The sequence below is a fragment of the Tupaia chinensis genome, unplaced genomic scaffold (genome assembly GCF_000334495.1).
Source record: "Tupaia chinensis unplaced genomic scaffold, TupChi_1.0 Scaffold143636_1, whole genome shotgun sequence".
Taxonomy (NCBI): domain Eukaryota; kingdom Metazoa; phylum Chordata; class Mammalia; order Scandentia; family Tupaiidae; genus Tupaia; species Tupaia belangeri.
Genome location: NW_006203484.1, coordinates 375,049 through 384,966, shown reverse-complemented (window position 1 = coordinate 384,966; position 9,918 = coordinate 375,049). Strand labels below are relative to the sequence as shown.

The window sequence follows — 9,918 nt, the reverse complement described above, 5'->3', positions numbered from 1 at the left end:
ATATAATGACTTCATTTCTACAAGAGACAGTAGGGTGGTGTGTGTTAATCAGAAAGAGCACACCTCCCCCAATGGGGCATGATCACTCCATTTCCACATCCTATCACAATTTGGGGCACACAAGGTTGGATTGTTTGTCAAGCCAGTGGAGTCAAGATTTAAACCAGTCAGTCATGTGAAACCTAAATTCTTTAACCACGATGCTATGGGTCCAGTTCTCTTTTTACAATCTTTTTACTTAAAAGTCTATTTTATCTGACATAACAAATCCTGCTTACTTTTGGTTTCCATTTCCATAAAACACTTTTCATTCTTTCACTTTCTGTTAATAAGTGATTACTACTTAAGATTTCTATGAAGTATAGTTTGTCTTGTATTTTTAAATCTATTCCACAAGTATGTATCTAACCTACCCCTATCATTTCATATTTTCTAATTTTGTACTTCACTATTTCTTAGTGTTTATCTTTGTGATTTGATGATTTTCTCTACAGTTGAGGATTTTCTTTCTCACTTGTGTATATTCCCAGTGAGTTTGATACTTTCATGTGCTTACTTTGTGATGGTAGTTATCCTTTTGCTTCCAAATGTAGCACTCCCTTAAGCATTTCTTGTAAAGCTGGTCTTGTGGAGACAAATTCCATCAGTTTTTGCTTGTCTTGGAAAGACGTTAGTTTTCCTTCACTTCTGAAGGACAGCTTTTCTGGATAAAGTATTCTTGGCTGGCAGTTTTTTTCTTTCAATACTTTGAATATATCATGCCATTCTCTTCTAGCTTGTAAGGTTTCTAGAGAAAAATCTGCTGTTAGTCTAATGGAGATTCCCTTATATGTGACTTGTCCCTTTTCTATAGGGAGCGTGCGCTCGCCAGACAGACACAGAGAGACAGAGAGATAGAAAGCGAGAAATCACCCCCCAGGGGGGATGGCCACGCCACAATCCCTTCTCCTCCATTCTCCTCTTGGGATCTTGGGCATGCACGCACATGTGCCCGGTGTGAGTTTAAGCCACTGGGTCCAGGACGTGAACCACAGTCGACTACGTGGGAGTCCAGCAACATAGCCATTACACTAACTGCTGGTCCCTCTTGCTGCTTTTAGAATTTTCTCCTTGTCTTTACATTTTGATAGTTTCACTATAATGTGCCTTGGAGAGGGTCTTTTTGGGTTTGATCTTTTTGGGGACCTTTGAGCTTCCTGAATCTGGATGTTCATCTCTCTCCTGAGACTTGGGAAGTTTTCAGCTATTATTTCATGAAATAACTTTTCTATGTCTTTTCCTGTCTCTTCTCCTTCTGGAACTCCCAGAACACGAATATTTGTTCGTTTAATACTGTCCCATATGTCCTGTATTCTTTTTTCTGTTTTTATCTCTGACTGAATTATTTCAAATGACTTGTCTTCAAGTTTGGAAATTCTTTCCTCTGCTTGAAAAAATCTATCATTAAAGCACCTGAAGTGTTCATTCTTTTTTTATTCTTTTTTCTGTTTTTCTCTCTGACTTTATTATTTCAAATGAGCTGTCTTCAAGTTTGGGAATTCTTTCTTCTGCTTGATAAAGTCCATTGTTAAAGCTCCCAATTGTAGATGGTATTTCTTTCTTTGGCTCCTTCTTCTCCAAGATTTCTCCTTGGCCCTTTTTAAAGACCTCTGCTACTTCGTGGCCCAAAGTTTTCAGATCACGTAATAATTCCATTAATTCGTTGAATTGCCTATCACTACTCTCTTGTATGTCATTGAGTTTACTTATAATAAAAATATAGAATTCCTTTTTAGACATTTCACAGATTTCCTTCATTGTAGGGTATGTTGTTGGAGTATTATTGTATTGCTTTGGGAATGTCATGCTAGCTTGTTTTTTCAGGTATCTTGTATCCCTATATTAATATTTGTTAATTTGGTGAGTAGTTGTCTGTATCAGTTTTATAGGATGGTGTTCCAGGTGAAAAGACTTTCTCCAGTAGTTGTGTCCTAGGATGCCAGTTGTATAACTATGTTGGCTTTGGCTCTAGCTAGGCACAGTGGTATAGTAGTGTCCTCACCTATAATCAATATCAGTGATTACTAGAAGTAATGCAGTGGCCTCGCTGGTTGTTCTTGGAACGTGACAGGTGGGGCTTCTCAAGCAGCATAGCTGTGCCTATACTCACTCTCCCAACCTGATTCTTGAAGATGCAGAGGGTCAGGCTCTCTCTGAAACTGAGCTGTGGGAAGGATTGCTCACTTTGCCACTTCCACGGGACATACAAATATGTGGGGGAGGTAAGGCTGCTTCAGTGGCTCTTGGTGCTAGTGGTTTTGGGAGAGGGTGCTTGCCCAGCTGCTCCTGAACAACGCAGGTGGATATGGTCACAGGATGGCCTTGCTACAACCTGTGTGGGGGATGGTACAGCAAAGACTGGACTTCTCCCCTGTGTAATTCAGCAGCATGGGCACCCTTGGTCACTCCCTAAATTGGGCTCAGGGCCTGTGAGGGTTATAGAATTCCTCTGTGGTAAAATTCAGGTATTGAAGGTGTCAATGGTACTGCTGAAGGTTTCTTGCTTATTCTTTCCCCAGAACAAGAAGTCCCTTCTAGTTCCTAGTTGATCTTGACTAGGGCGATAGGGCAGGAGATACTGAGTGCTTTGCTCCCCTCTGTACAAAGCTTTCCTGAGTCTCTGTGCTCTGCAGTGCCTCTACCACACTCACACTGCACTCCAACACTCTCCCTTGAACATAGCAATGAATATCAGTTGCTTATTCTTTGTTTTGGTCCTTTTATCTTGAGAGGGAAGTACGTTAGGCACTTCTAGTAGCCATCTTGTCAAAATTTTTACAAAAGGAAATTCTTTGAACCTGAAGTGTTCTGCAAGTCAGGCAACTGGAAAGATACCAATTTGTATGTCAACAGTCTTCTGTGAGGTGGGTTAGAAAAGTTATTTCACATCCAAATTCTAACTCTGGGACAGAGAGTCCAGGGAGGACTGCGCTAAGGTCCCAGCTCACAACCGCCGGCAGTTGGAGAGCTGACAACGCACTCCTAGTTTGCCTTTACCTTATCATTTTTTCAGAGTTTCCCTTTGTCTCTTGTTATTTCTAGAGTTAGTGTTTAGCAGTGAATAGCAGGGAGAAACAGAAGTATGTCATGTTGTCTTGGCCGGTAGTTTGCTTTTGTTTTTTATTTATTTAATCTGTTCCCCCCTCCCATCGGCTTTATTTTTGAATAGATTTAAATTTAAAAAATTCTGTATACCTTTATTTATGATATGGAATATATGTGTATGTGAGAGAATGCACCCTCCAATAGGACCTGATCACACTGCAAACTTTTACTCTAATTCTCCACACTGTCAGGATTCTGGGTAGGCATGTAAGAGCCTGGCATGAATTTGATGGAGGAAGAATTTGAATCCTAATCAGCTATGTGGGATACAATTTCTGATGCACAGTACCTAATGACTATACCATGGGGACCAGTTGGATATTTATTTCCCATGTATCACTTTGTTAACAATATTGGCTTGAGCTAGCAGGTAGCACAGAGTTTAAAGTAACTGGATCTCATGTGGCCAACTTTGTGGTTCAAGTTTTGGACCCAGAGGTTTGCAAAACTTGCCAGACCCATTTGTGTGCATACCCAAAATTCTGACAGGAGAATGTAGGAGAAGGGATTGCTATAGGGTGCATGCACTTGCCAGAAAGAGAGAGACAGAGAGAGACAGAAAGCAAGAAGGGGAGATGGCCATGCCATAATCCCTTCTCCTCCATTCTCCTCTTGGGTTCTTGGGCACACATGCACATGCACCCAGTGTGAGTTTAAGCCACCGGGTCCAGGTCTCGAACCACAGTCGACTACACGGGAGTCCAGTGACATAGCCATTATGCCAACTGCTGGTCCTGGATTTTTAAAAAAGCTTACAATATGTTTCTTTAATTTATAACAATGTGCTTTCAAGTAATGATAGATCATTTAAACATAAATTACAATAGAGTGTACATACATTTCTCCCTCTATAATTTTGCACTATTGTGGTCCTACTTTCCATTTCTATATCCTTATGTAAATCCAACAATGTACTATTGTGCTTCTTTTAAATAAATAACCTTTTGAAAGAAATTTTAAAATATAAAATATTTTTCTTTTTATTATTTACCACTTATGATAACTTCTTTATTCCTTTGTGTATTTAAAAATTTTCATCTGGTACCATTTTGATTTTACTTATGAAAATTCCATTTAACACCTCTGCTAATATCATGTTTTCTAGTGAAGAATTCCCCCAGATTATTGAAAGGGAGGTAAAAAAAAAGATTAAAAAATTTTTTCTTGATAGATATTTTATGTAGATATAGAATTAACTGTATGTTGATAATTTGGCTTTTTAAAAATTCTGTAAAGATGCATTTTATTGTCTTTTTTAAGTGTCTGAGAGAATTAAAGAAATAATTATTTATCTAACTTTATTTATTCATTCATTTATTTAAATTTGACCAGAGAGAGAGAGAGAGAGAAAATGAGAAAGCAAGCCACCAGGTCCAGGACTTGAACCATGGTCAGCCATGTGGGAGTGTCCAGCATCTTACCTGCCATGCTACCTGCTGGCCCATGTCTGAGAGAATTTTAAAGCCATTACCCCTCTGTACTTGTGTGCTTTTTCTCTGGTCTCTTTTACCATTACTTTTGTTTATAACTTTATTTTAGCAATTCAATTATGATATACCTTGGTGTATTTTTCTTTTGTATTTACCATGCTTGGGTATCTTTGATCTTCTTTCATCATAGTTTTGGAAATTATCTGCTATTATTGAAAAAAGAGTTTCCTATACCTTTTCTCTTTCTAGACCTTTAATTACATTTATTTTACACTGCTAGGCACTTTGCCATGGATAATATGGCTTTGTTTAATTTCTTATTATATTTTACTTTAAAAAATCTTTTTTTTAACATTTATGCATGACAGAGTGTGAATGTACATACATGAGAGAGGGAGAGGAAGAGAGAGAGAAGCATCCTTGACAGAGTCTTGTTATGCCAAGATCCCCTTTCACCAGCTGATCAGGATTTTGGGCATGTGCATATTATTGCACCCAATATGTTTATATATATATATATAATCAGTTATTTAATTAGGTTCTTCGCAAAAAGCATAGAACACCAATTTGTGAGGATAAAGTCCATTTGTAAGGGCAAACAGGGATCGCAGGTAGCCCTGGAGCTGAGGAACCACTTTGATTTTTGGTAAAATTTGTGCGTCCACTGCTTTCTGATCAAACTTGCGCTGTTCTGAAATCTCGTATTTTTCCTTCTCTGTGTCGAAGATCTTATCTTCCTGGTGTCTGGGCTTCCGCAGTTTATTTTTCTTGGAATAAGTATCGGTAAGGTGCTTTGGGATTTTTACTTTGCTAATATCAATTTTCATGGAGGTGGCGATGACTAATTTTTGGTATGTTCTATGCAGTGGAACTCGATTGAGAACCAGTGGCCCAGTTACAAGTAGCAAGCCACTGCTCAGCTGCTTCAGGAAAACCACTCTCTTGCCCCTGTGGCATCCAGTGAGGATGATCAGAATGGTCCCAGGAGTGATGCTGGCTTGCAGCTCTCTCACATGCTGACTGAAGGGTTTTTTGCCATGGCCCAACAGCTTTTGAGACACATCTTCAGTAGGGTAATACCTAGGCATTTTGTGCAGTTTAACCACCCGGGGACCACCATTCTTGTCTCCACCAACTGGTTTTGAGACAGTTGTAAGACCCTTCTCCTTTTACTTTTCGATCCTAGATTTAGTGGTTGAATATTTCCTCTTGTACATGGCCTTCCTGGAATACATGGCAGATCGGGAGTATCTGCCAATGCCTCAGAATAGGACAGGAGTTCGGCTACAATGGGGCTTCCCCTTCTTGGGCTTTCTAGCCTTGGGGTCACCCTTTTTAACCTTGCCACTGGCATCAGCCTTCTTGGCTTCAGGTTTCTTCTCCTTAGTATCCTGCTTGGCAACTTTTTCACCTGTCATCCTGTATAGCGGGAAAGAGAGGACCCAATGTTTTCAGGCTGACATAGGAATCTAAACCTAGAGATCGCCATGTATCTTCCAGCCCTGCAGTGTCTTTTACTACTGACTGTACCATCACTCTGAGCCTTTTATTTTATTAAATTTTTTTCTGCATTTCAAAAGTTTTTAAACCTTCATGTTCATAAGAGTTTTATACTAATTATGTTCAGTTTTCTCTCTCTCTAGAAGTCCCATCTGGTTTACAATCTGTATATATCTCTTTTTTCCTTAGAATTATTTTTATTTAATTTTATTTATTATTATTACTTTTTTGGGGAGGGAGGTTTTTGCTTTATGGCGCATGCACTCACCAGAAAGACAGAGAGAGACAGAGAGACAGAAAGCAAGAAATCACCCCCCAGAGGGGATGGCCACGCCACAATCCCTTCTCTTCCATTCTCCTCTCGGGATCTGGGGCACGCATGCACACGCACCAAGCGTGAGTTTAAGCCACCAGATCCGGGACTCAAACCACGGTTGGCTACATGGGAATCCAGCGACATAGCCATTACGCTAACTGCTGGCCCCTATTATTATTACTTTTTAATTTCAGCAGAGAGAGACAGAGAGAGGGAAAGTGAGAAAGCAAGTCACCAGGTCTGGGACTTGAACTGTGGTTGGCTATGTGAGAGTCCAGCACTTTAACCACAATGCCACTTGCTGTCCCCAAAATCTGTATATTTCTTTGTAATTTTTTCCCTGTTAGTCCTCAAATATATATAGCACCTTTATAATAAAAATTTATTTATTTATTTATTTTTTTTTTTAGTTTGATAGAGGGTGAGTATACTCACTGAGGAGAGACAGAGAGAAAAAAAGTGAGAAATCACCCCCCCTCCCAGTAAGATGGCTACAGTGTAATCCCTTCTCTATTCTCCTGTCAGGATTTTGGCCACACATGCACACACACTCAGTGCGTTTTTCAAGCCACCAAGTCTGGGACTTGAACTATGTAGTCAGCCATGTGGGGATCCAACTGCTTCAACCTCTGCACCACCTACTGGCTTAAAATATGAAAAAATTTACTATTTACTACAGGGGCCAGCAGGTGGTGTGGAGGTTAAGGCACTGGACTCTCACCTGGCTTATCAAAATTCACCTCCTGGATCCAGTAGCAAAATTCACCTCCTTGATCCAGTGGCTTGAAAATCATGCCAGGTGTGTGTGCACGTGTGTCCAAAATCCAAGAGGAAAATGGAGGAGAAAGGATTCCATGTGATGTAGCCCACCCCCTTGTGGGGGTGATTTCTCACTTCCCCTCTCTCTAGCAAGTGCATCTACCCTATGACAAACAGTCAAAAGAAATTTAAATCACTGCATCTTTTTCTTTTTTTGTTGTTTCTATTCATTGCTCTTTGTACTGGCTAGAGCATAACATTTTTATACTTCTTACCTTTTTTTTTAATATAGTATTTTTTTTTTTGGACATAGGATGCACGGGCTCACTGGACAGAGACACAGAGAGACCAAGTAAGAAATCACTCCCGGCGAGTGGTGACGAGCAGGGATGACCATGCCACAATTCCTTCGTCATTCTCCTCTTAGGATTTTCAGTATGCGCATACACATATCTGGAGTGATTTTCAAGCTGCTGGTCTGAGACTTGGACCATGGTTGACCATGTGGGAATCCAGCACCAGAACTGCCACATCACCTGCTGACTCCTTTGTTTGTAAAATTTTGAGGAACCTCCATATTGTTTTCCACAGTGGTTGTAACTGATTACATTCCTACCATCACTGGAGGAGGGTTCTGTTTTACCACACCTTCTTCAACACTTATTCTTTGATTTTTTGATAGCTATTCGGACTTGGAATAAGTGATATTTTATTTTGGTTTTGATTTGGTTTTCTATTGTGAGAAGAGAGGTTGAGTTTTTTTTATGTGCTTTTTGTCCACTTCTATATCTTTCTTTGAGAGTTGTCTGTTTAGCTCATTTGCCCATTTTTAAATTGGATTATTAATTCTTCTTTAGGAGAGCTGCTTGAGTTCCCAAATATTCTAGTTTTCATTTATCTGAACCATAGTGTGCAAATGTTTTCTCTTAACTCTCTTAATTTTTTTCCTTTTGTACAGTAGCTTTTTAGCTTGATGTAATCCCACTTGTCTATTTTTGGAATTGCTGTCTGCATTTTAGGTGTCTTTCTTAAGAAATCTTTGCCTACTACAATGTTTTCAAGTGTTTCCCCTGTGTTTTCCACAAGTAGTTTTACAGTTTGAGGGTTTACATTTAGTTATTTGATCTATTTTGAGTTAATTTTTGGTAATGGTGAGAGATTTGGGGCAAGTTTCATTTTTCTGCAGGTATATATCCAGTTCTTCTAGCACTATTTGCTGAAAAGACTTTTATTTTCTTCACTGGATTGTCTTGGGCCCTTGGTCAAAAAAGTTGGCTGTATGTTATTGGGTTCATTTGTGGATTTTTGATTCGTTCCATTGGTCTATGTGTCTTTTTTTGGGCCAGTATGATACAGCTCTGTATTATATTTGAAGTCAAGAGATGAGTTACCCCTACTTTATTCTTTTTTTCACGGTATTGTCTTGGCAATATGAGGTCATTTATTCCAGAAACATTTTATAATTCACTTTTCTATTTCTGTGAAAAATGCCTCTGTTAGTTTGATCAGAATTGCATTGACTTTGTAAATTAATTTGCATAGAATTGACATTTTAATTATATTGGTTCTTCCCATCCAAGAACAAGGGATGTCTATTTTTTTTTTTTTTTGAGAGTTTTTTGCTATAGGGCGCGTGCGCTCGCCAGACAGACAGAGAAAGACAGAAAGCAAGAAATCACCCCCTAGGGGGGATGGCCATGCCACAATCCCTTCTCCTCATTCTCCTCTGGGGATCTTGGGCACGCACGCACACGCACCTGGCGTGAGTTTTAAGCCACCGGGTCTGGGATGCGAACCGCGGTCAACTACATGGGAATCCAGCGACATAGCCATTATGCTAACTTCTGGTCCCGGAATGTCTATTTTTTAAAAATCATATTCAATTTCTTTTTAGTGTTTCACAGTTTCCTTGTATAGGTCTTTCACTTCTTTGGTTCAGTTTCTTCCTAAGTATTTTATTTTCTTATGGCTATTGTAAATGGATTGATTTCTTCTATTCTCAGTTTGTTCATTGTTGGCCTATAAAATGCTATGTATTTTCAATGTTGATTTTTTTTTACTTCTTTTTTTAACTTTTTTTTAATTTAAATTTATTTGTTTACATTCATTCACTGTACATCATTACAGCATACAAAATGAGATTTTCCATCCAGAGTACACTTTATTGTCTCAATAAAGCACATCAACATACATGTTATTGTCAACAAATAATTTTCCATTTCTTGTTTCCTGTATGTTTTGCTTTCCTTCCCCCCATCCTTGATTCCCTATCTCTTACCCTCTGCCATCTCTCTTCCCACACTGTCTCTGGTATCTATGTTTACTTTCTATTGTTTCTTTCTATACTTTTCCCCCCCCCCCCATTTTTTATTGAATTACTAAAGATCTTAATTAATCTAAATATTTTCATAGCAAACACAGCTGATATATACATTTCCATGAACACAAGTCTAACTTTAGGCATGCTATAAAGTAGCACCTAGCTGGGGCTATATACCTTACTGCAGTCATCGAATAGGTATTCTTTATGCATTTTTTTTAATTTCAAGAAAAACAGTTTTAGGTTTAATAAATCACAGCATACAAAATGTGATTTCCCATCCAGAATATACTGCATAGTGACTTAATCATGCATATTATTATCAAAAATTTTCCATTTATGGTTCCTAGAATTTTTTACCCCTCTTTCGGACTCTCTGTCCTTTCCCACCCTCTTCTCCCACTGTCTCTGGTGTCTACAATTGTCTTCCATTCCTTTCCCACCCACAT

At 38.9% G+C, this 9,918-nt stretch overlaps 1 pseudogene; it reads right to left on the bottom strand.

Annotated features, from left to right (window-relative positions):
- Positions 1-6,107, bottom strand: part of LOC102502068 (mitochondrial import receptor subunit TOM20 homolog pseudogene) — a 9,916-nt pseudogene extending 3,809 nt beyond the window's left edge.
- Between the last annotated feature and the right edge of the window lie 3,811 nt (positions 6,108-9,918).